Raw genomic sequence first — 25,715 nt, 5'->3', positions numbered from 1 at the left:
TGCAAACCCATAGAATGTACAACACCAAGAGTAAAACCCAAGGTAAGCTATGAACGTTGGGTGATTATGATGTGTCCATGTAGGTTCATCAGTTGTAACAAATGTACCACTCTGGTTCTGGCTATTGATGGTGAGGAAGCTCTGCATGTGTAGGGGCAGGAGTATATGGGAAATCTCTGCACCTTCCCCTTAATTTTATTGAGAACCAAGAACAGCTTTAAAACCATAAAGTCTTAATAAAAACACAACAACTCAAAAACAAAGCAAAACATGGGTTTATGCTACAGGCACTTTATAAATATGTATTTTTAATCCAATGAATATACCCTGAGAAAAAGATATTGTCATTTCTGTGTTAAGCCTGAGAAAACCCATGTTCTGCAATGTTAAGTTCAGTGCTTGAGATCACAAAGCTGGCATGCAGTAAAATTGGTATGATCACTTACGATTCCAAAACTCATGTTCTTTTTGTTATAACACAATAAATTCAAGACAATATCATTTGTCAGGGATTGGAGAGAGAAGAATGGAAAGGATTAGGGATGGTTAAAGGAAACTTTCTGTGGAGTTGAGAGTTAAGCTAAGTCTTTAGGTATTGGCCAGCTTATCAAGGTGAGCAGTATGGCTGGAGAAGAAAACCCTCTAGGCAGAGGGAAGAGTATGAGGACCATCATGGAAGCCTCCAGTTTTAGTACTGTTAAAGCAAAAATTGCACTGGGCAAAGTTAAGCAGGCAAGAAAGTCTTTATTCAGATTACTGCAATAGGGGAGAGATTGAACTCCAACTGCCCTGAAACAAAAAGCAGAAGGATACTTAAGTGCTGAAGTGAGCTAGTGAAAAAGTACTGGAAAACATTAAGGGTAAGGTTGATAAATGAAATGTGTCTAGCACATGGAGTTATTCCTGAGTTTACAAATATTTGTCTCTGTGATACGGCCATCTGGGTTTGCTAATTGTCACCCAGTGAAGCTTCCTTCCTTCCCTCAGAGACTGGGAGGTAGGGTTGCTTTCCCTTTTGCTGTTTCCATTTCAGAGGTGGTTTCTGAATTTTTGAGAAAGGTATGTCCTGGGTTGTAATATTGGCAAGAGGCTGGAAGATTTACATACATTTCAAAGGGGCAGAGAAAGAATTTTTAATTGCAAGCTTTCTAAAGTAAATTTTCTAAGTAAAGAGAAGTCATTGACCTATAGTAAAGAATAAATCTGTCTAATGTGTAGTTAAGGGGAATATTAAGGCCATCTTGATGCATCAAAGTCACAAGGCATGTTAAAAAATGTAGTTTTAGGTCCCTCCCCCAGAGATTCTGTTCCTGTATTCACCTTTGTCCACTCTTAAATAAATAATTATTTAAAGAATGACATTTTCCGTGATTTGGGAGTAGGTGGAAAGGGGTGGATGAAACTGGAAGTGGGAAGAAACTAAGTCATGAAGTGCCTTTTATGTAACACAAGTTTGGATTTTATTGGCATATGGATTTTATTCTTTAGGCCAGGGTTCCAAAATATGGGCTGCCTGCGTCAGAATCCCTTGGGAAGCAAATGTCTAGTATTCACCACAGAACTATAGTTCAGAAATTCTGTGGTAGTTATGGAGATGCAGAGATGACCACTGTTGACCTTTTTGTGTATTTCATTCTCATTTTGTTTCCTCTGGGATTTCTTTCTGCATAGTTAGTAACATATTGTTATACATTGTCCTATAACCTAAGTGTTTTATTATTTTATTTAAAAACCAGATGCATAATAATGCATTATATTAATGTATTATAATTTACTGAATGACTCTCCCATCCTTCAATATTAAAATAGTTTTTAAGTTATCTTTTTATAAATAATGTTTCAATAAGTTAGTGTATGCCTGTTTTTTTCCTTATTTAATATTACTTTCTAGTGCAGATTCTAATAAGTAGGATTACTTAGTCAAAAACTATAAATATTTATAGAACTCTTGATTTCTAAATTGTTAACCAGCTAGGTTATATAAATTTACACCTTTATATGCAGCATATAAAGAATTGATTATACAGAATTCTTGATGACATTTAGCATTACATTTACAAAATATTTCTCTCTATCTCTCTTCCTCTCCCTTCCTTTTTAAAAAACTAATTTATTAGATGAACTATGGAATCTTCTTTTTACTTGAAGGTATTTAATTTGTTTAAACTGATGAAATTACATTATTGTTAGCTTTTAACAACCTTTATTTCTTCTTTTTTTAAGTTAAAGTATACTTGATTTACAGTATTGTGTTAGTTTCAGGTATACAGCAAAATGATTCAGTTTTATATATATATACTTTCTTCAGCTTCTTTTCCATTATAGGTTATTACAAGATATTGAATATAGTTCCCTGTGCTATACAGTAAATCCTTGTTGTTTATCTATTTTATATATAGTGCTATGTATCTGTTAATCCCATACTCCTAATTTTTCTACCCCTCCCCCTTTCCTCTTTGGTAACCATAAGTTTGTTTTCTATGTCTGTAAGTCTGTTTCTGGTTTGTCAACAAATTCATTTGTATTATTTTTTAGGTTCCACATACAAGTGATATGATATAATATTTGTCTTTCTCTGTCTGACTTACTTCACTTAGTATGATATTCTCTAGGTCTGTCAGCCACATTTATTTCTGTTGTAAATTTTAGGTTCAGGTTCTTTGTTTAACTTCTGCAATGTTCATCCTTTGTTTGTTTCCACTGTAATGACTCTGTAGGCAATGAGGACACTGACATTTGCCTTCCATTCATGTAGCATATGCTTTCCCAAGTTTGCTGTTTGTCTTCAAACTTTCTTACAGTGGTAGAATCTTGATATACTGGTGTTTTAATTTTTATTTAGTCAATTTTATCAATATTTACTTCATATTTTCTGCTTTGGGGGATACTACATCATTTTCTTTTACAGGCCTCATATTCCTCCTCTCTGTCTTCACATGAACACGTGTTTCTGGGAAGGAGGAGATGAGAGTGAAGATAGTGTGGCTTTTTACAATAAATGCATTTACTTGTTGAAACAGTACAACTAATATTGCAATGTGATACCACCAATTCCATTTGCCTTCTAATATGCTATTTTTCATGGATTAAATTCTCAGAATAAAAGAATGACTTGTACTCTTATATGCATATTTTGGCCACCTGAAAAGCTGTATCTGTACCACAGAAGGTTAGCTGCCCAGTTTTTTCTTTGGCACAGACCCTAGAACTCTATCCAGGAACAAAATATTGTAAAGGGGAAAGACATCTACTAGGAGCTCTCAGTTTCTCTTTTATGTTACAAGGAATGTGACATAACTGATATTCTGATTTCAGTTTCATGGATGTTGCAATTAGTGGAATTTACTCCTGGGATGTGACAATTGTCTGGGTGTCTCTCAGTCTTATATTTGGAGTGTGTATGTGTGTGTGTGTGTGTGTGTTTTCTTTTGAAATCTTCATCTATATTTTAGTGGGAAATTAAAAGAGGTTGATTTATAGATCATTAGTTAGACATGATTTTAAATGGAAAGTTATTTTATTCCTCTTTATATGACCAGCATATGGGGTGTCTGGAAAACATTTCCCTCTTCCCCATTCCCTTGGTGGATGTAGAGTCTTGCTCTCAATCTAAAACCGGAGAGGAGATAACTGAGAACTGGCTCCTTTTTTTTCTTATATCCAACAAGTCTTCAGCTAGTATAGCTCTGAAGGAATTAAATGGATCTTCTCCTGTGCTACATAGTTTCTCTGTAGATAATTTTATGTGTCAATAATATAGCACAGTGTGTAAAACATCTTTGACCAAAAGCCGCTCAAGAAAAAAATACACTCCTGCAAACACATTGTTCCCAGGATTCTTATGTCCTCCATCCTCTAATAAAGTGATTAAAGGAAGGTAACTGCAAATCAAAAGATAAGAAATAAATCACCTCCCATCTCCTATGACACTGCTGCCTATTGGGATCTATATTCTCTCTCAATAGATAGATAGATAAATAGATAGATAGATAGATAGATCTTCATCAACTTATGATAGGGTTATGTCCTAATAAACCCATCATAAATTGAAAATATTAATTGAAAATATTGTAAGTCGAAAATGCATTTAATACACCTAATCTACTGAACAGCAACTCACCCTAAAGATGCTCAGAACACTTAGCCTACAGTTGGACAAAGTCATCTAACAGAAAGCCTATTTTATAATAAAGTGTTAAATATCTCATTTAATTCATTGAATATCTTACTGAAAGTGAAAAACAGAATGTTTGTATGGGTACAGGATGATAATAAGTATATTGGTTATTTACCCTAATGATCACGTGGCTGACTGGGAGATGTAGCTTGCTGCTGCTGCTGCCCAGAATCAGGAGAGAGTATTGTTTTGTGTATTGGTAATGTGAGAAAAGATAAAAATTCAAAGTATTGTTCCTACTAAATGCATACTGCTTTTGCACCATCTTAAAGTCAGAAAATCTTAAATCAAACCATAATAAGTCAGGGACCTCTGTGTGTGTGTGTGTGTGTGTGTGTGTGTGTGTGAGTGTATGTATATATATATATATATATATATATATATATATATACACACACACACATATATATATTTTTATATATATGATATTATATATTATGATATATAATTACATTTATATATATATGTGTATATATATATATATAAGGTATGATACATATTAAGGGTATGATACATGATTCTGGCCCACACAGAAAACCATAGCCTAGAGTAGAATTATTATTTAGTTGCCTAACTGACATAGATGCCATGTCTTCAAAATAAGGAGAAAAAGCTGGATCATGATATAGCATCATTCTTTCTTCCTTAGGACTTAGAGTGATTCCCATGTTTGATCTCTACACATTGCAAGCATAAGTATACAAATTTACTGCTTAATAGTAGCAACTGACATAATTTGAACAGTTTTAATAAAGCAAAGATAATTACTGCACACACACACACACAAACACTCTTCAAGTAGTTAAAACATCTGCCTGATTTTCCTCACAGTCATTTTTTTTTTCACAGTAATTATCTTCTATTGTTTCAAAGTGTTTGAGCATTGAAGTGTTAGGCTTAATTGAGTATGATGGTTAAAAAGAGCATCTACAGCTGGATTGCCAATTTAAAAAAAATGAGCCTTTGTATAATTCATACAAAATACATTAAACATAAACGTAATATTTGCTGCAACCATCATGTTCATCATTAAGATTTTCCCAAGTACTTTTAATGTAGTAATTTAAGTACTAGGGAACTACACTTCGTAATTTCTATAGCAAAGAGCCATGCTCATATGTGGCCATCAATATCCATGAACTGATGCATCTGGATCATTTAATGTGTTTCTCAAAATGTGCTTGGATACCACCTGCATTGGAGTAATCTAAGACGGCTGTTAAATTATAATTTCCAGTATGTATCAGAGACTGAAATTTTTACCAGCAACCCAGGTGATTTTCACACTTAGGATTCACTGAAATTGGAATGAGTTTATTTCAGTTTTTCATGTGAATCATAATTACTTGGGTCTCTTTTTCATTTCTCATTTCAACTTTTGAATAATTGTGACATTTTCAATCAATAGGATTTTTTGTGTTATTTACATAGAGCTATGTGAAGCAAATAGCTAAATGATAGTTTTAAGAAATGCTTTGTAGCTTTCTTAGTTAGGCTAGCACTTTTATATTATACAGTAATCTCCAATTTAGGGGGTGAGTGGTATCAGATCAATTCTTAAACATACGAAAATACCTTTTATCACTGTGACCAGCTCTCTACTCCTCAGGGATGTGAGAGGCAACTTTTTGATAGACCTCATCAACACTGTGTTGCCATTTTCTAATATAGAGTTAACCAAGGAAGTCATTATCTAAGAATGTTTTTAACAAGATATACCTGGTCTGTCTTGATTGCTTATTATAAACACACGTGGAGTTATGGACCTGTGGAATGCAGTTGGTTGAAGAACAAAAGTTAGTCCTGTAGGCTGTCAATCTGAATGAATAATGAAGTATAAACAAGAAGCCCAAATCTGAGAAGCTTTCTTGTCTCTAAGTCATACTGCACACATCATTAGATCTCATCTGTTACTTTGAGATGACAGACATGTCTCAAGGCAGAAAAGGGAACTTTTGTGTTTTAAGCTGTGTTTGATGGTTTAGATCCCTTCAAGAAACCAATGCTTTGATGCTTCATCTGTGCCTGCTGTTTTTTTGTATCCTCTTCTAATCATTAATGAATTTTTGTGCTGGATAAGATCATGATTGTGTGAGTTTGCTTTAACCATTCAGTGCATTTCTGCATGCAACTTTCTGGCATAAGTCAGAGAGGAGAACAAGCCTGTCATTCAGTTCAGAGAACTTATATGATTACTTTGCTATTTGTGAGACATAAAGTTTGAAAATTATAAGCCCCCAATGATCTGGTTCATATAGGAAAAAAGCCTATAAAAGTAAATGGTTACACTTAAAACTGGTTAAAATGGTAAATTTTATGTTATGAACATTTTACCACAATTAGAAAAAAAAAGCAAATAGTTAGTGGAATAGCTGATAGTTCTGATTAGCTGAGTGTGTTGTGTGTGCACTCACATGGCCTCTTACTGAATGGATGTGTGTTCATACTACAGGACTGTTGGTGGTAAGGCTAGGCTTCCTGATGGATACTGTCTTGTTTTTTACTTAGAAGCTAAACAAACAAGAGCCTTCAATCTGTTTACCCTTCCCTGGAAGTAAGCTCACACACTCTCCTATTCTGTTTCTTAACAGGTACACAAATATCTATCAAATCTTTAAATTGCAATAAGACAAAATGAAAGCAATTTTGCATTTTGCAAATTTTTTTTTCAGTCAAGAGTTTGTCTCCTGCTTATCTGAAAGACCTTGGACATATACTTTCCAGACGGCTAAGTTATTCTTTTTCTCTGTCCCACAAAGTTTAAAGATTCGAAAACACGTGTTAGGCTACACATCTTTAAGTTGAATTCAGAAACTTGATTACCAGGTTAGGGTTTTTGTAACTGAGATCAGGGAACTTTTCCTTGGACTAATGTGTGTAGATAGGTAACAGACCTTATTTTTCTTTCACTTAGGTGAGAATGATAGTAATATTTTAGGTGGATACTGGGAACAGGAGTGATGGTGAAATGTGGAAATAAGAACTCTTCAGTGCTGAAAATAAAGGAGAGAGAGGGCCTAGACAATAGAGAGCTAGGCTTGAAACAAAAACTTATTCAATTAGCTAGACCAAATAAATAGTGTACATAGAAGAACTACATAACTACAACCCACCTACTCTCTATAGCTGGGGTCCCCAACCAGGCTGCACAGCAGGAGGTGAGTGGCGGGCGAGCAAGTGAAGCTTCATCTGCCACTCCCCATCACTCCCCATCGCTCACATTACCGCCTGAACCATCGCTCACATTACTGCCTGAAGCATCCCCCTCCCCGATCCGTGGAAAAACTGTCTTCCATGAAACCAGTCCCTGGTGCCAAAAAGGTTGGGGACTGCTGCTCTATAGAGTTTATAATTGGTGGTGCAAATAAGAAAGTGTTGAGATTCCACAGGAGAGGACACAACCAAATTTTGATAAGCAAAGGGCTTCTAGAGTGAACTAATATGCATGATATAATTTAAAATATAATATTTCAGAAGATCTTAGATTTAGTTCCCTTTTACAATGTAAATGGAAAGGAAAAGCCTAATCATATGTTTTTAAAATCAGATCATTTTCATTATTAAATTCTTGGCATAGGATAACAGCTTTCAATAGCTTTTGCATATGGAGGTTCAAAATGATATTGCATAAAACATTTACAGTATTTTCCATAGCTGGAAACACTAGGTATTTTGCCCCTCTCAATTATCACAGCTACTTTCAAACCACAACATTGGGTCCAGAAAGGTTTGTATTACCACTTGCACATTCATTTCACTGTACTTATTACTCTGTGACTTGGTTATATGCACCTATATTACCTGCTTTTGTATAACTGAACGTCTCATGATGGCTGTGGCTGGTCTGTATTGTACCATTGCTCTGATAGGGCTTCTCTTACATGTGAAGCATTTCCATTGCTATAATATGAGCACCGTTGCAACACTGAGGCTATTTTAAATCTGTATTCTAGAGTAACAATAGTTTCTGTGAACGCATTCCTAAAGATATTATCTGGTAAAAGGAATATTGTAAAGACAAAAATATCAGGGGTTATAAAGCAAGAGCATTAGTATGTAATTCAGTTACAAAGTCAATCAACCATAAGTCATAAGTCCCTAAGAAAACAGGCTTAATTAGTTTGGGTGCACACCTCGTGAAACAACTTGTCAGGGAACTAAATTAATTTTATTAAAAAGAAATAAATAAATAAAGCTTAGATCAGAGTCAAAAAAATCCCAGTGGCATTTTGCCATTAATAGTCATTTTGTTGATATGTGTGACCCAGAATATTATATTTTAGGATTATATATTGCTAACCCATAGTTAATATTGTAGGATCTCTTTGTCTTTCTTGTGTGCAGCTATCTTACTACATGCTATGCAATTTTAACACAAAGGATAGTAAAATTCTCCTTTGGAAATTGTTCTTTCAAGTACAGTTGATAATTTAAGAGCATAAACTACACTTTAACCAAGCTCTCTTGGGGGAACATAATTTTGGAGTGTATTTCTCCTACTAGGTTGAAGCTAGGTTATAATTCTTTTCTATAATTCTGTCCATATTACTTATTTTGTGCTAATGTGTCACTGTTCTTCATAATTTATTTCACAATAGATTTTAATCATGGGAAAATAAAAATTAGAGAAAAGACATATGAATACACTTTTGAATGTTTATGAAAAATTTTCTCACATGCCATTTTCTTCTGAAAGGGTCAAGTTGCATGACCATGATTTTGATATCCCCCAAGTTATTTTAGTACTTTTTACCCAATTATTTATTTATTTTCTGACTAACCATTGAAATATGAGAGAAAGGTGTATTTACCACATTTTACAAGTGCTAATGAAGGCATACATCTAAAAGTTCAGGGTAAACTAAGCAGATCCTAGAAATAGAAGTTTTCATGAAATGATTTCTGTTCATTTCATCTTTTTTTGTGGGGAGAATATTACCCCACAAAATTGGATAAAGCCTTACCCAATTGTAAATTGCATTCTACACTTAAATTCTTATATTTCTCACCAAAATTTAGTAATGTAACCATCATAGGCCCAAAGAGTAGCAAAATAAGAACAATCACTTAAATTCAGAAAAGTTATTAACAGAGTTAACTATATAACTCAACATACTTATATAGGTACAGATACCTGGGTTTGGAGGTTAACCATGGTGAAGAAGAATAATTGGCAGAATATTTGGGAAAAACATAAAATTACCAAAAAATACATACATAAAAACATCTCTTTTTTTTCAGTATTATGGAATAATTACTGGATTAAACATATGAAATTGCTTCTTTTTGCAAATCAAAAACTCTTGAATATTGGACATTTCCAGTGGTTCAACTTAAGAATTAGGTACCACAGTTTATTTTATCAGGAGATGTTCTCCTCTTTAGCAATCAAATATTTATCTAGCCACTTATCGTTTTTTGGCTGCAATTAGAAAATTCTTAATCTTTAGAATTTTTCTTAGTTGAAATGTGGGAGAAATACATTCTCAACATGACAGCCAGGATGACTCATTTGAACTATTTCAGATCATATTACTGCTCTGTTCAAACCCTCCCTTAGCTGGCTATTTGATTCAGATTTAAAGTTTAAATTTTTTAAATGGTCTAGAAGGCCCTTCATGACCTACCCCCTGCACTCTTTGGCCTTTCAGACTTCATATGCTACCACTCTCTCTTTTACTCACATTGCTCTTCCATGTTGACCTTCTTGCTATTTCTTGAACATACCAGACACCCTCTCACTTCACTTAGGGATTTTTCACTGTCTGTTCCTTCTGTCTAGAATGTTCTTTCTTCACATATAAGGATGGATTACATCCTTAGTTCTTCCAGGACTCTGCTCACCATGAGGGCGGGTATTTCTCTCAATATATGATACTGAATAGCATACTCACAACCACTGAATTTATTACTCCCCTTGCCACTTAGATTTTTTTCCCTCTACTACACTCATCACCATCTAATCAATACATATTTACTCATTTATTTGGTAATTGGCTGTCTTCACCCATAGAATGTAAGCTCTAGAAGGCAAGCACTTTGTTTTTGTCCACTTCTATGTTCTAAGATCCAAGCATGTAGTTGACACCAATAAATAATTGAAGAAATGACTAGTTTGAATGATGGAAAGTCTCCTCTCCAGAAGAGGTACTGGATATCAAGGTCTTGAACTTTGTGACTGAGATCTAAGGATCTATATTCAAAGACGTTTCCCTAAAATCTTTCAATTTTGAATTTTATTTTTCAATACCTTACCTTGCTGAGCCAGGCAAGTTACTCTCAGTAGAAAGAGAAATGAATTTGAGTAAATTGATATTAAGAATTTGTGTCTTTAAATTCTTAACTGACAATAATGTAGCCTAGATTAGTAATAACCTGGGTTTGGAAAATGAACAGTGATTGTATTTCATGGTATACTGAAAGAAAAAAGAATTAAGAATATTGTTTTGAGAAGAAAGGACTGGCTCCAATGCACGATCAAGAAGACCTAAAGACAATAAACAAGATTAATTAAAAAGTCAAAGGGGAAAGCATACTATCCTCTCTAGAGATGTTTATTCACTCAACTAATATTTCAAAGCTTGTCTCCTGTCAGGTACAACTCTAAGTGTTATGCAGTTTTGAATAAGCCAAAATTCTTGCTCAAAGTTCTAGTTGAAACAGAAAAATAAACTATTTAATAAATGAAAAAAATCATTTTAGATGGTGATATGAAGAAAATAAAAGTTATTAACTAGCCTTTGATGGGATAGATTGGATAGATTCCTGAATGCTAGAAATAAACAACCATGAAAAGATCTGGGGGAATGATTGCCAAGCAGAGGGAACAAGATACGCAAAGGCATTGAGACCAGAAAGACCTTAGTGTGTACAAGAACAAAGTGCAGTCTGACAGAGTTGGATCACGGGATGCTGGAGGAGTAAAAGTGAGAAGAGAGTAACAGAGAGGAGATTGAATAGATAAGCAAGATGCAGCCTATCTAAGGCCTGGCTTCCTTGCTGGTCATAGGAAGAAGGTCTGCTTTATGTCAAGGGCCATTTGAAGATTTTAAACAGGTGAGTGGCATGATGTGTTTTTTAAAATGGTTTCCTGAGCTACTATGTGGGGATTGTCATATTTTAGCTAGATTTATTTAAGTAATTTTTGAGTAATAAAATTATTATTTCATACATATTAATACTTTTGGATGATGCCTTTAGAATGGAAATATATTCGTAAATACTGGATGCAATTTTATATTACACTTTAATAATTTACTTCATACAGTTTTGTTTTTCATTCTAATTTTTGAATTGCTTGTTTTTATCTTTCAAAACTCTCTGCCTTCGCCTGTGTATCTCTTTATTCCCCCTGACTCAGTTATTCTGGTTATTTGAGAATTAGCTAAAGTGAAAAATGAAGTAATCATAATTGGAAAGCCTTAATTGTGTTTAGACTAGATTGTTAGAAAACTGAAATTTCTTCAGCACCACTACCAATCTCATTTAGCTATTTTAAAACATATAAAGCTATTTTTTTTTCCTGATTTACTGAATTTGTCTATTTCATCATTCTGTGTGTATCAGTGTCCTGTAGCTGCTGTAACTAATGATTACAGACTTGGTATCTTAAAACAACAGAAATTAATTCACTCAAAGTTCTGAAGGCCAGACATCCAAAATTTTTATCACTGGGCTGGGACCAATGTCAGCAGGGACACATTCTCTCCAAAGGCTGTAGGGAAGAATCCAGCCTCACCTCTTCCAAATTCTAGTGGCTGCCAGTTTTCCTTGAATTCTGGCCACATTACTCCAATCATCAAAGACAGCAGCTTCAAGTCTCTCTCTGCTTCATCTTCATATAACCTTCTTCTTTGCATGTATTAAATATTCCTCTGTGTCTCATAAGTATATATGTAATTGCATTTAGGGCCCAACCAGAAAGTCTAGAGTAATCTCCTCTTCTCAAAAATCTTTAATTTAATTACATCTGCAAGGTCCTTTTTTTTGTTTGTTTTTTTGACATATAAGGTAATATCCACAGGTTCCAGCCATTAAGGTATGGATATCTTTGGGAGGTCATTTTGTTTAGCTTACCAGACTGTGTCTAGTATGTCAGTATATATGTATCTATTTTTTGTCCCATATCTGTATTTTGTTTGTTTTTTGTTCATTTAAAATATTTTTCTATAATTTTAATATCTCAAATAAATGAAAGAAAATTTTGAAAGATGAGTGGATTTTCGAAGAGTGTGATTTCATTTACATTAGAAAATCTGGGACTGTGAATAACAATTCATATTGATAAATCTGACACTCATAAGAAATGAATTCTTTTTGTTGGAATTTGATTAAGTGTTTTTTGTTCTTTTTTTCTTGAATTTGTGCCCCTTGATATTCCTAGATGTCAGCAATTACTAGTATATCCCAACTTCACTATTCTTTTTTTTTTTTTTTTTTTTTTAATAATGAGGCATAGTTATTTGTGGAATTCTTGGTGGGGAAATATTGTTGGAGAGAAGGAATCCAGTGAAGTTGCTTCTGGCTAATAGACATTTTTTTTTAAAATAAATTTATTTATTTATTTTTGGCTGTGTTGGGTCTTCGTTTCTGTGCGAGGGCTTTCTCCAGTTGCGGCAAGCGGGGGCCACTCTTCATCGCGGTGCGCGGGCCTCTCACTATCGCGGCCTCTCTTGCGGAGCACAGGCTCCAGACACGCAGGCTCAGTACCAACTTCACTCTTCTTGCTGGAAAGTTGATTCTGCTGTTACTGCTAACTGACCTTGATTTGGAAGTTAAAACACACCAGCTACTGCAGAGCCCACTTACTCTTCCCTGCCCTTTCTCACTTCCAGTCCCCACTCCTCCCTCGTGTAGACCACTGTGGGTGCTGATCCTACTCTTCTGCAGTAGTACTCCTCTATGCATATACTGGGCTGCAATTTCAATTTATTCCTTTAAGTAGATATCACCTACTTGATACTGTTCAGTGAGTCCAAAAGTTAAATTCATTATGAGTCAAGACTGCAATTGCATTTATTTTTTAATGTGACATTTTCCTGATTTGCTATAGGAAAGGGAATATTTCCAGCCCACCATCTTTTCCAAAAATGGATCATACTCCTACCACACACCAAGCACATGGTCACATTACAGGACTTTCTTTAACATGGTTATATCACTTATAACTTCACAACATCATTAATATAATAGAAAGGGAAGGAAACTAAAATATTGGGGGTATTATAGAGGAGTTCATACTGGAGGAAACATTTGGGATGGATCTTGCAAAATGAGGAGGCAGAGAATGTGAGAAAAGGTTTTACTGTGATAAGGTTTTACTGTGATAGCTAAGAGCATGTGTCAAGCCAAAAAAAAAATAAAAATGTGTGAAATGGCTGTGTGTTCTGTGAAAGGTGAGATATTTAATGTCATTGGAACACAGAGTGAGGTAAAGTGGCAGAAGTTGAAGCTGAGGAAATGAAATAAGATGATTTTTAAGCTTAACATTTTTCCTATAATTCAGTAAAAAAAAATTTATCAAATGCATGTTATAAACCAGACAGTTCTTTCACACTGCCTTTTGCCCTCACAGATTTATACTGATAATGTCAAGGAGCTTGAAATTTATCATAAAGAAGGAAGAGAATCGAAATATATTCTTAATTACAGAAATAAAGGTATCAGATTTGGTTTTTAACAAGCTGAATTTAATTACAGACTGAAAATGGTTTAAAATAAGAGGCTGGTGGTATAAATAGGGAGAGGCAGGTGCAGTCTGACCAGAGTTGATAAGGTCTGAACTAGCACTCTGTCAGTGGGGATAAACAGTAAAGATTATTCTCCAGAGATGCTTGTGAGAAAGAATTTCATTCCAGTTATTTGCTAAAACATTCTTCTTGTATGTAAGGATAGGTGTGGTGTAGGGATTGGACAAATCTAAAGTATCCAGTGTGGATATATGGATGAATTGGAACTTCATTTACCTGGAATACATAAAAATATGTTTATTTTAGAAGCAGTTTTGGATACTGTGGGAGGCAGAATTCTAAGATGGCTTCCAAGATTGCCCACCCCTCTTGCACACACCACGCATAGTCCAAGGCACAGTGAATACGACGAAGTTTATTCCTGTAACTAGGTTATAATATATGTCACAGTTGATGTCGACATAGGGAAATTATCCAGGTGGGTTTGACTTAATTACATGAGTCCTTTAAAAGCAGAGAGCTTTTTCTGGCTGGTCACAACGGAGGAAGTCAGAGATTCAGTGCATGAGAAGGATTCAATGAGCCACTGTTGGCTTGAAGATGGAGAGGCCACGTGACAAGGGTCTAGGCAGCCTTTAGAAGCTGAGAGTGACCCCTGGGTTATAACCAGCAAGGGAAAGGGGAATTCAGTCACTATAGGTGCAAGGAACTGACATTTCCTAACAACAAGAAATGAGCTTGGAAACGAATTTTTCCCCAGAGACTTCAGAGAACTCAGCCCATCCAACATCTTGAAAACAACCTTGTGATATTCTTAGCAGAGAACCTTGTTATACCATGCTAAACTTCTGACCTACAGAAACTGAGTTAACAAATCAATATGGCTTTATGCTGCAAAATTTGTGGCATTTTGATGCATAGCAATAGAAAATAAATACAAAATGACTACAGTACATATACAAGTTAACACAAAAATGATAAAAGAAAATATATAAAACAAAACTTTCACAATATTAGAAAATGCTATGCTGTTACATAATAATAATTTGGAATTTTAGTGAAGTTGAAAGATTTTCTTCAAAAATATGTAAAACAATATCATATGGAAAACATGAACAGACTAGATCAGTAACTGTAGAAGAAATTGAACATGTTGCCAAAGTGTTATTCTTACCAAGTATAGAATGAACTGATTTTAGATTAAGTTTTAAAGCTTGTAAAAACTTTCCATCTTTGGTGTATTGACCATCTATAAAGAAAAATGGTATTCTTCTCAATCCATTTCCTGAGGCATATATGAAAGAGGCAATAAACTCTCTTAAAATCAATCACACATATTATATATTTCCATTATTAAAGCTACTATCATACATGTATATATTTTCCATATGAACTAAAAGTTTACATAATATACACTACTATTTAAAATATAGAAAAATTGCATTGAAATGTTAGAAAACATCTTAAGCACAATATTAGGAAATGTATACTAGGACAATATATCTAAAGAATGAACTAGACATGGAAGAGAGAAGAGCAACAACGAGAATATCATATGAAACTCAGATTTACTCTGGAGCAAGTTCAGGAGGTGAGGGTGGTTCGTGATGGGTTCTGAATATAAGGAGTGAGATTGCAAGCACATTGGGTTTATATGCCATGACTAGAAGTTTGGGATTTACCCTTCATCTTAGGTAAAGAGTACAAGAGTTTTTTAATCTGCAGAGTGACATGATCAGATATATCTCTCAGAAAGAGAAGTATGCTAACATTGTGGAGACCAGACTCTAGGTAGAAGAAGGTGTTGTCAAGATAATGGGTTAAGGTCAAAAAGAAAATAATAAAGTATAGGACTCAGATATGGCTATGAGGACTAAGAGTTGAAGTCATATTTATGAGAAATTTCTGATGCAGAATTGACTGGACTTGGAAGGAAAATGGACATTGTGTTAAATGAAATAGTCAAGTTTATTCAGAAAATTTTTAGTTTATGAGGATGGGCAAATGGACCCCATTTACTTATGGAACACAAAAGACCACACTCATATAAGGTTCAATATAATGTGATTAGTTTTAGACTTGTTGGACTTCAGATAACTTTGTCCAGGAACAATAAAAACATATGGGTCAACAAAAATATGATCAGCAAGTTAACATATGTTAACGTGTATCTGAAATAATGAGTGAAAAATTAAGGCCATAAAATTTTACTTATATTTTTGATGACACTAATGCAAAAACTACCATATCTGATTATAAAGCATGAGAAGACACTCATAAAAAACAATAAATATTTGTAATTTTCAGATGAGAAGATTTTAGATGTAAATTATAAAAGTTTTGAATGTCTTGTCATTTGGTAGGTACCCAGCATGAAAAAATAAGCTAACATCGTTACATAAAATATTATTGAAGAAATGTATTTTTAAAGTCAGTTTTGGGATTCACTAAGAACATACATTTCTACTTTCACATGTCTAATTAAGATGGAGATGATCTTGCTAGATGAACAAAAATTTTGGATTGACTCACTGGAGATATCAAACTCTTTAGACTAATGAGAAAAAAATGTTGGTAAATCATATGGTTTAGATATCTTGTTCTATCTTAAGTTTAAATATCTTGGTTCTTTTTCTAACATATTTAAACTAATTGGCTTATAATTAACAAGTTACTGAGAACTGTTATTTTTCCATGAGTATATTTTTGGTGGCTATTGTTAAATTTTGACAAATGATGAATGTATCAATAGTATATTAAATTATATTAGGAGTATACTACAGCTCTAATTATTCACTATGGTCCCAATCTAAGTGCTAATAATATTGGTAGCTCTTGAATATTATTTTTCAGTTGACAATAAAGCATAAATAGTAATATTTGCATTACAATCCCCAGGGTTTTTCACGATCTCCATAATGCTAGAAGTTGAATTAGAGTAATTAGAAATCAGAAATGTCAGGATTTAGGGAATTCTAAAAACTAATGGCTTAAATTTTCTTTAAAAAAGATACAGTATGATGCAAGGAGAAGGGCAAAATCACACTTGTGATATTCTTCCCCCAAATCCACAGCCCCAATCTAATCATGAGAAAACATCAGACAACAAAATTGAGGGACATTTTCAAAATCCTGGCCATTAATTTTCAGAAGTGTCAAGGTTGTGAAAGAAAAGGGGAGTGCAAAAATGTTACAAATGGAAAAAAAACTAAAGACATATGACCTCTAAATGCAATGTGCCATCCTGGATTGGATCCTGGAACAGAAAAAGGACATTGGTAGCAAAGCTGGTGAAATCTGAGTAAAATCTATAGTTTAGTTTAGGACTCTGATATCTACAGCCCATGGGCCAGATCAGTCGAGTTGCTTGTTTTTCAAGTTTTAGTGGAGTACAGCCATACCCATTTCTTTATGTAATGTTTCCATAAAGGCTGCTTTCACAATATAAGGGCAGAGTTGATGACTTGGGGAAAAGACCATAGGGTCCACAAGCCTAAAATAATGACTAAGTATCTATTTACAGAAAATGTTTACTTACCTCTGGTTTAGTTAATAGTACTATATCAATGTTAATTTCTTATCTTAATAATTGTATCATGATTATGTAAGATGTTAACATTAGAAGAATCTGGGTGAAGGGTGTACAGGAATACTCGGTACCCTTTGAAACTCTTGTAAGAATCTAAAATTATTTTAAAATAAATAGTTTTAAAAAAAGATGTAATGGTTTAGAGTTCTGGCTTTGGAATCAGACAGAAGTACATTTAAATCCCAGCTTTGCAACCTAACTACTGTGTGATTTTCATCTCTAATATTTGGGTAATAATGGTACCTACTCACATAGGGCACTTGATAATATTAAATGTAATGATGTACTTTTGGCCACTGCACATGATAAAGCTCAATTCATGATAATTTACATGTAATAATGATAGTTTTCACAATATTATAAAGTATAATAATGACCTAGGAAAATATTATGTTTGCTCTAAAAATATCGATCCTTGCAGGTCACGTATTTTCTATTTTTACTTTACAAAATGGGTTGTCTCAGACCTACTGGGACTGGTAGATGTTTATGGAGGAAAAGAGCTGTAATTCTCCGCTGGAATCAAGAGAGAGTGTGTCTGTTTTCATTTTGATGGAAATTTCTGAACAACTGTGCTGCGAGGAATTAATGAATCATTCACTGTGGTTTAGACTAATTTTAGGAAAATAAATAAAGGAAGGAAGCTATTCAGAAAATATACATTTATCAGTCCTCAGAAGTGAATGATTTATTGACCTTCAATACTCTTTAAGGTTCGTATAAAACAAAATTACTTAAAATAACACAATTTTAGAACCAGTAGGGATCTAACAAATCAATTAATTTAACTACCTGCCTTCTCATTTTTCAGTATAGGACTTAATAAAAATCATGCAAATAGTGTCAATCTGGAACTACAATTTGTCTCACTGTGCCAGAGCATATATGCCTATATTTTATAAATTACATCTAAATCCTATGATTATATCCCAGCATTTAAAATAAAAATATGTAAAAATCTATCCTAAAATATTGTCATTTAGAGTATATTAATATTCTCATTGTCCCATTTTATTCAGAAGAAAAGTTTAGGATAAGAATTTAACCTGTGTGTATGTTTGAGGATAAGTAGCTGTCCCTCAGAGACACTGTTATAATTTGCTCTACCAAAAACATTGAATGATTGAAAAAATAACCTCATAGGCATCATGGAGAACTCTTGTGACTTTGGTGACTGATACAGAGTTGAATTAATTATATGTCCTCTTTGAGATTTGTAAACCTCTAGTATTATTGTCTGAAACCTACAGCCTTACTATCCAAATGCAACAGTCACCTTTTGTGGCAATCAGACTAAATTATTTCATGTCTCTTTAGATCTAAGAATAATTAAATGTGAACTATTTCTTTTTCATATTTCATGGTAATAGATATTAAAAGTTACAAGCAATTATTTCCACATCTTTTTCATAGTGAATTTAAATCTACTTCGTGAGAACCTCTGCTCTTTACAGTTTTTTTTTTTTTTAACGTCTTTATTGGAGTATAATTGCTTTACAATGTTGTGTTAGTTTCTGCTAACAAAGTGAATCAGCTATATGTATATATATATCTCCATATCCCCTCCTCTTGCATCTCACTCCCACCCTCCCTATCCCACCCCTCTAGGTGGTCACAAAGCACCAAGCTGATCTCCCCGGGCAATGCAGCTGCTTACCACAAGCTATTTTACATTTAGTAGTGTATATATGTCCATGCCACTCTCTCACTTTGTCCCAGCTTACCCTTCCCCCTCCCCGTGTCCTCAAGTCCATTCTCTACGTCTGAGTCTTTATTCCTGTCCTGCCCCTAGGTTGTTTTTTTTTTTTAGACGTTTATGGAGAAACCTTTTTTTTTTAGATTCCATATACATGTGTTAGCGTATGGTATTTGTTTTTGTCTTTCTGACTTACTTCACTCTGTATGACACACTCTATGTCCAACCACTTAACTACAAATAACTCAATTTTGTTTCTTTTTATGGTTGAGTAATATTCCATTGTATATATGTGCCACATCTTCTTTATCCATTCATCTGTCAATGGGCACTTAGGTTGCTTCCATGTCCTGGCCATTGCAAATAGAACTTCAGTGAACATTGTGGTACGTGACTCTTTTTGAATTATGGTTTTCTCAGGGTATATGCCCAGTAGTGGGATTGCTGGGTCATATGGTAGTTCTATTTTTACATTTTTAAGGAACCTCCATACTGTTCTCCATAGTGGCTGTATCAGTTTACATTACCACCAAGAGTGCAAGAAGGTTCCCTTTTCTCCACACCCTCCCCAGCATTTATTGCTTGTAGACTTCTTGATAATGGCCATTCTGACCAGTGTAAGGTGATACCTCATTGTAGCTTTGATTTGCATTTCTCTAATGAGTAGTGATGTTGAGCATCCTTTCATGTGTTTATTGGCAAACTGTATATCTTCTTTGGAGAAATGTCTATTTAGGTCTTCTGCCCATTTTTTGGATTGGGTTGTTTGTTTTTTTGATATTGGGCTGCATGAGCTGCTTTTAAATTCTGGAGATTAATCCTTTGTCAGTTGCTTTGTGTGCAAATATCTTCTCTGTCTTTTCGTCTTGTTTATGGTTTCCCTTGCTGTGCAAAAGCTTTTAAGTTTCATTAGGTCCCATTTGTTTATTTTTGTTTTTATTTCCATTTCTCTAGAGGGGGGTCAAAAAGGATCTTGCTGTGATTTATGTCTTAGAGTGTTCTTCCTATGTTTTCCTCTAAGAGTTTTATAGTGTCTGGCCTTACATTTAGGTCTTTAGTCCATTTTGAGTTTATTTTTGTGTATGGTGTTAGGGAGTGTTCTAATTTCATTCTTTTACATGTATCTGTCCAGTTTTCCTAGCACCACTTATTGAAGAGGCTGTCTTTTCTCCATTGTATATTCTTGCCTCCTTTATCAAAAATAAGGTAACCATATGTGCATGGGTTTATCTCTGGACTTTCTATCCTGTTCCATTGGTCTATATTTCTGTTTTTGTGCCAGTACCATACTGTCTTGATTGCTGTAGCTTTGTAATATAGTCTGAAGTCACAGAGCCTGATTCCTCCAGCTCCGTTTTTCTTTCTCAAGATTTTTTTGGCTATTTGGGGTCTTTTGTGTTTCCATACAAATTGTGAAATTTTTTGTTCTAGTTCTGTGAAAAATGCCAGTGGTAGTTAGACAGGGATTGCATTGAATATGTAGATTGCTTTGGGTAGTGTGGTCATTTTCACAATGTTGTTTCTTCCAATCCAAGAACATGGTATATCTCTTCATCTGTTTGTGTCATCTTTAATTTCTTTCATCAGTGTCTTGTAGTTTTCTGCATACAGGTCTTTTGTCTCCTTAGGTAGGTTTATTCATAGGTATTTTATTCTTTTTGTTGCAATGATAAATGAGAGTGTTTCCTTAATTTCTCTTTCTGAATTTTCATCATTCGTATATAGGAATGCAAGAGATTTCTATGCGTTAATTTTGTATCCTGCTTCTTTACTAAATTCATTGCTTAGCTCTAGTAGTTTTCTGGTAGCATCTTTAGGATTGTCTATGTATAGTATCATGTCATCTGCAAACAGTGACAGTTTTACTTCTTCTTTTCCAATTTGGATTCCTTTTATTTCTTTTTCTTCTCTGATTGCTGTGGCTGAAACTTCCAAAACTATGTTGAATAATAGTGGTGAGAGTGGACATCCTTGTCTTGTTCCTGATTTTAGAGGAAATGATTTCAGTTTTTCACCCTTGAGAATGATGTTGGCTGTGAGTTTGTCATATACGGCCTTTATTATGTTGAGGTAAGTTCCCTCTATGCCTACTTCCTGGAGAGTTTTTATCATAAAAGGGTGTTGAATTTTGTCAAAATCTTTTTCTGCATCTATGGAGATGATCATATGGTTTTTCTCCTTCAGTTTGTAAATATGGTGTATCACATTGATTGATTTGTGTATACTGGAGTATCCTTGTGTTCCTGGAATAAACCCCACTTGATCATGGTGTATGATCCTTTTAATGTGCTGTTGGATTCTGTTTGCTAGTACTTTGTTGAGGATTTTTCCATCTGTGTTCATCAGTGATATTGGTCTGTAATTTTCTTATCGTGTGATATCTTTTTCTGGTTTTGGTATCAGGTTGATGGTGACCTTGTAGAATAAATTTGGGAGTGTTCCTCCCTCTTCAGTATTTTGGAAGAGTTTGAGAAGCAAACCGGGTAATCACTTGTGGAGAAATTCTTGCATATCTTTTGTCAAATAACACAGTATAAGACTCTTCCAAATTCTTTATGTAACATAGCAGGCCAGAGTCGACTGATTTCTCTCTAAATCAGAGACTAAGCAAAATAAAATAATGGTACTTAAGGAAAAAAGTGACAGAAAAAAGAAAAGAAGTGACATATTTATACAGGCCATTATATACACAGTCATCTTGCCTGAGAAAAGAAACTAAGGAAACTAAATTATGAAAATCTTATAATCTGGATTTTCCTTTTTTCTTCCTCACCCTCTTCCTCATGCTTCCCTTCTTCCTCCCCTTCCTCCTCTTTCTTCTTTTAACTTAGAATCTACCTTACCTATTATGCCTAGGAAAGACAAAATGGATTGGATGTACATACGTTTCAAAAGAAAATAATTTAGGAACTGTGTATATTTGCCAAAACACTCTGTCTTAATATAGATACATATGTCTCACTTCAGAGTTTCTGCTTAATTTTAAACTCAAGTAGATTAAGTAGCAGCTTATCTAAAAGATTAAACTTTTCTCTATTCAAACTGTAAAGCACTTTTACTATTTATATATTATATGCTGACTTTTTTCTCTTCAATTTTATATGCAGTAGTAACTAAGTGATTTTTGTGGCCTGTGGTTTGGAGCCACCATTACAAGCTCTCAAGTTTTGGGTGCCCTAAAGGAGTTTGATATCTTGAGTGGTAGTGAAACCTGCTTTTCCTATGGATAGTTTCTCTTCACCCCAAAACAGAGATTACAGTTTAGAATATTTCTCTGGAGCTTTGATCACTATTCCTGAATTTGACTGGTACACAAATCAGGTATAATATTCTTCCTAATCACACTGAACATTTTTGGCAAATAAATTACACTTTACCTGCTTCTATGTTTCTCCCATACCTGTGTACATAAGGAAAGTTCACAAAGATGTTTACACGTTAGGTTAAGTAATTAGACCAAGAGATGGTTTCTAGAGGTCTATGTTCAGAGAGGGAAATAGCATAAATGGAGGATGCATTATGATAGATAGCTATTTTAGTTGTTTTCTATATGTGATAGCATTGAATCAGTAAGATGCCTCTATGAATAAGCAATTATTTTCTGTTATCCCCATTATTTCTAATAGCTATTCTATTTGTGTTATATATGTGATAGCATTGGATAAATGACATCTGTATGATTAAGCAATTATTATTGTTTTTGTTATCCTAATTGTTTTAGATGAGGAAGTAAAAGTCCAATGTTAAAAGGGGTTGAAACAAATTTTGCTAGACTAAATCCTGGCATATCACAGTATCAAGTTGATTGCCATTAGAATCCCTAGATCATTGCAATCATTTGGCCCTTTGCTCATGCAGCAAATACTTTACATCTTTCATTTCCTAAGGTATTGAGGAGAATACAGAGAGGAAGACTTCAAGGACAGATTTAATGTAATCATGACAAGCATACACAATACCATAATACAAAGCAAAGGTATTTGGCACCATAAACTAGGTATAAAAATTCAGCCAAGATAAATGTACTGCTCACCACTCAGCCTTTTCCTGGACAAATTCATACTGAATATGATTCCCAAATTCTTTTTCTAAGTGTGTCATGTTCCTGCTCCAAAAAAGCTTTACTGGCTCAACATTTCTTACTATTCTATGCTTGAACTCTACTTATTTTTTCTGCTTCACTCATCTGTTTAAAAAATACTTTATAAATTATTTATTTAAATTTATTTCATTGACACATAGTTGATTTACAATATTGTGCTATTTTCCACTGTACAGCAAAGTGATTCAGTTACACATGTATATACATTCTTTTTCATACTCTTTTCCATTATGGTTTATCACAGGATGTTGAATATAGTTCCCTGTGCTATACAGTAGGACCTTGTTGTTTATCCATTCTGTGTAAGACAGTTTGCATCTATTCATCCCAAACTCCTAATCCATTCCTCCCCACCTTGGCAACCACAAGTCTCTTCTCTATGTCTGTGAGTCTGTTTCTGTTTCATAGGTAAGTTCATTTGCGTCATATTTTAGATTCCACATATAAGTGATATCATATGGTATTTGTTTTTGTCTTTATCACTTACTTCACTTAATATGATAATCTCTAGGTCCATCCATGTTGCTGCAAATAGCATTATTTTATTCTTTTTCATGGCTGAGTAATATTCCATCGTATGTATATGTGTGTGTGTGTGTGTATACACACACACACACACACACACACACCACATCTTCTTTATCCATTCATCTGTTGATGGACATTTAGGTTGTTTCAGTGTCTCGGCTATTGTAAATAATGTTGCTATGAACATTGGGGTGCACGTATGTTTTTGAATTAGAGTTTTCTCCGAATATATTCCCAGGAGTGGGATTGCAGGATCATATGTTAACTCTATTTTTAGTTTTTTGAGGAACCTCCATACTGTTTTCCATAGTGGCTGTACCAACTTACATTCCAACAAAGTAGGAGGGTTCCCTTTTTGGAGAAATGTCTACTTAGGTCTTCTGCCCTAAATAGACATTGGATTGTTTCTTAATTGGATTGTTTGTTTTCTTGTTATTGAGTTGTATGAGCTGTTTGTATATTCTGGAAATTAAGCCCTTGTTGGTCATTTTGTTTATGGTTTCCTTTGCTGTACAAAAGCTTGTAAGTTTGATCAGGTCCGATTTGTTTCTTTTTCCTTTCTTTTTTTTTTAAGTTTATTTATTTATTAATTTTTTTGTCTGCATTGGGTCTTTGTTGCTGTGTGGGCTTTCTCTAGTTGCAGCGAGTGGGGGCTGCTCTTCGTTGCAGTGCACGGGCTTCTCATTGCAGTGGCTTCTCTTGTTGCAGAGCATGGGCTCTAGGCACGCAGGCTTCAGTAGTTGTGGCTTGTGGCCTCAGTAGTTGTGGCTCACGAGCTCTAGAGTCCAGGCTCAGTAGTTGTGGTGCACGGGCTTAGTTGCTCCACGGCATGTGGGATCTTCCTGGATCAGGGCTCAAACCTGTTTCCCCTGCATTGGCAGGCGGATTCTTAACCACTGCACCTCCAGGAAAGTCCCTGTTTTTGTTTTTATTTCTATTGCCTGACCTAACAAGACATTGGTACAATTTATGTCAGAGAATGTTTGACCCATAGTTTCTTCTAAGAGTTTTATGGTGTCATGTCTTACATTTAGTCTGTAAGCCATTTTGAGTTTATTTTTGTGTGTGGTGTGAGAGTGTGTTCTAACTTCATTGATTTACATCATTTAACAAATATTTTAGACTATTAGTCTTTAAAATGCTTATTAGGCACTCTTAGCAAAAGAAAAAAATAGCCCTTCACTCTCCAATATGAGTACATTTCTATTTATTAATTGTGCATATGTACTGCTATCATTAGTTAAGAATTTTGCTCACAGTATATCCTTTGAGTGAAGTTAATGTTAAGCATAGTTGACATAATCAGTATTTCAAATAGTCATAGATAATTTTGAATATTTTGTTGTCATTTTCAAACCTTGCAGAATAGTTTTTTGATAATTTCTTTATTTCACTTTTAAGTTTGCAAAGTTTCCAAAACAGCGACTATATCTTCTTATCTTATTTAAAAGGCATAAAATATAGCAAAAGAATAATCCTATATTTACATAACAAAATTTATCTCAACTTTTCCAATTAATTCTTCCCTAAACTATAGAAAATAATTCTCTGATTGGTACTACCTTTTATGGTTTGTAAGTTTATTTTGAAAACTTCATTCTGATAATAAACTAGAAGAATTAGAACAGAATGGAGAAATCTACAAAAGAGTATAGTATAAGCCATGTTAATTTTAGAAAAAAAGTATGACAAACCAATATATAAAATGTCAAAATAGAATGAAAGGAAATGGAACAAAACAGAGCTGTAGTAAAACTAAAGAGACAAGAGGAAAAGAAAAAAAAAATGATTATTATACAATAGCATTACATTCTTCCCTTAGAAATCATTTGTGTCCATTTAAGTTTTTTAAAGCCTGAGTCATCATCTAGTCCAACCTTTCTATTTTATGGTTGAGGAAACTTGCTTTCTTTGGGGACAAATTATGCTCAGAG

General features: G+C 34.2%; 1 long non-coding RNA gene across 1 annotated transcript in view; it reads right to left on the bottom strand.

The window, feature by feature from the left end:
• The window catches only part of LOC309609861, a 121,985-nt gene extending 101,390 nt beyond the window's left edge, over positions 1–20,595 (bottom strand). Inside the window, exon 1 of the long non-coding RNA XR_014233630.1 lies at positions 20,442–20,595. This is a non-coding gene — a long non-coding RNA (uncharacterized lncRNA). The remainder of the gene's footprint in view (positions 1–20,441) is intronic.
• Positions 20,596–25,715: the final 5,120 nt, after the last annotated feature.

The sequence above is a fragment of the Balaenoptera borealis genome, assembly GCF_965194805.1.
Source record: "Balaenoptera borealis genome assembly, chromosome: 13".
Taxonomy (NCBI): Eukaryota; Metazoa; Chordata; class Mammalia; order Artiodactyla; family Balaenopteridae; genus Balaenoptera; species Balaenoptera borealis.
The sequence above is the reverse complement of the archived record's forward strand: the minus strand, read 5'-3'. Positions and strand labels throughout refer to the sequence as shown.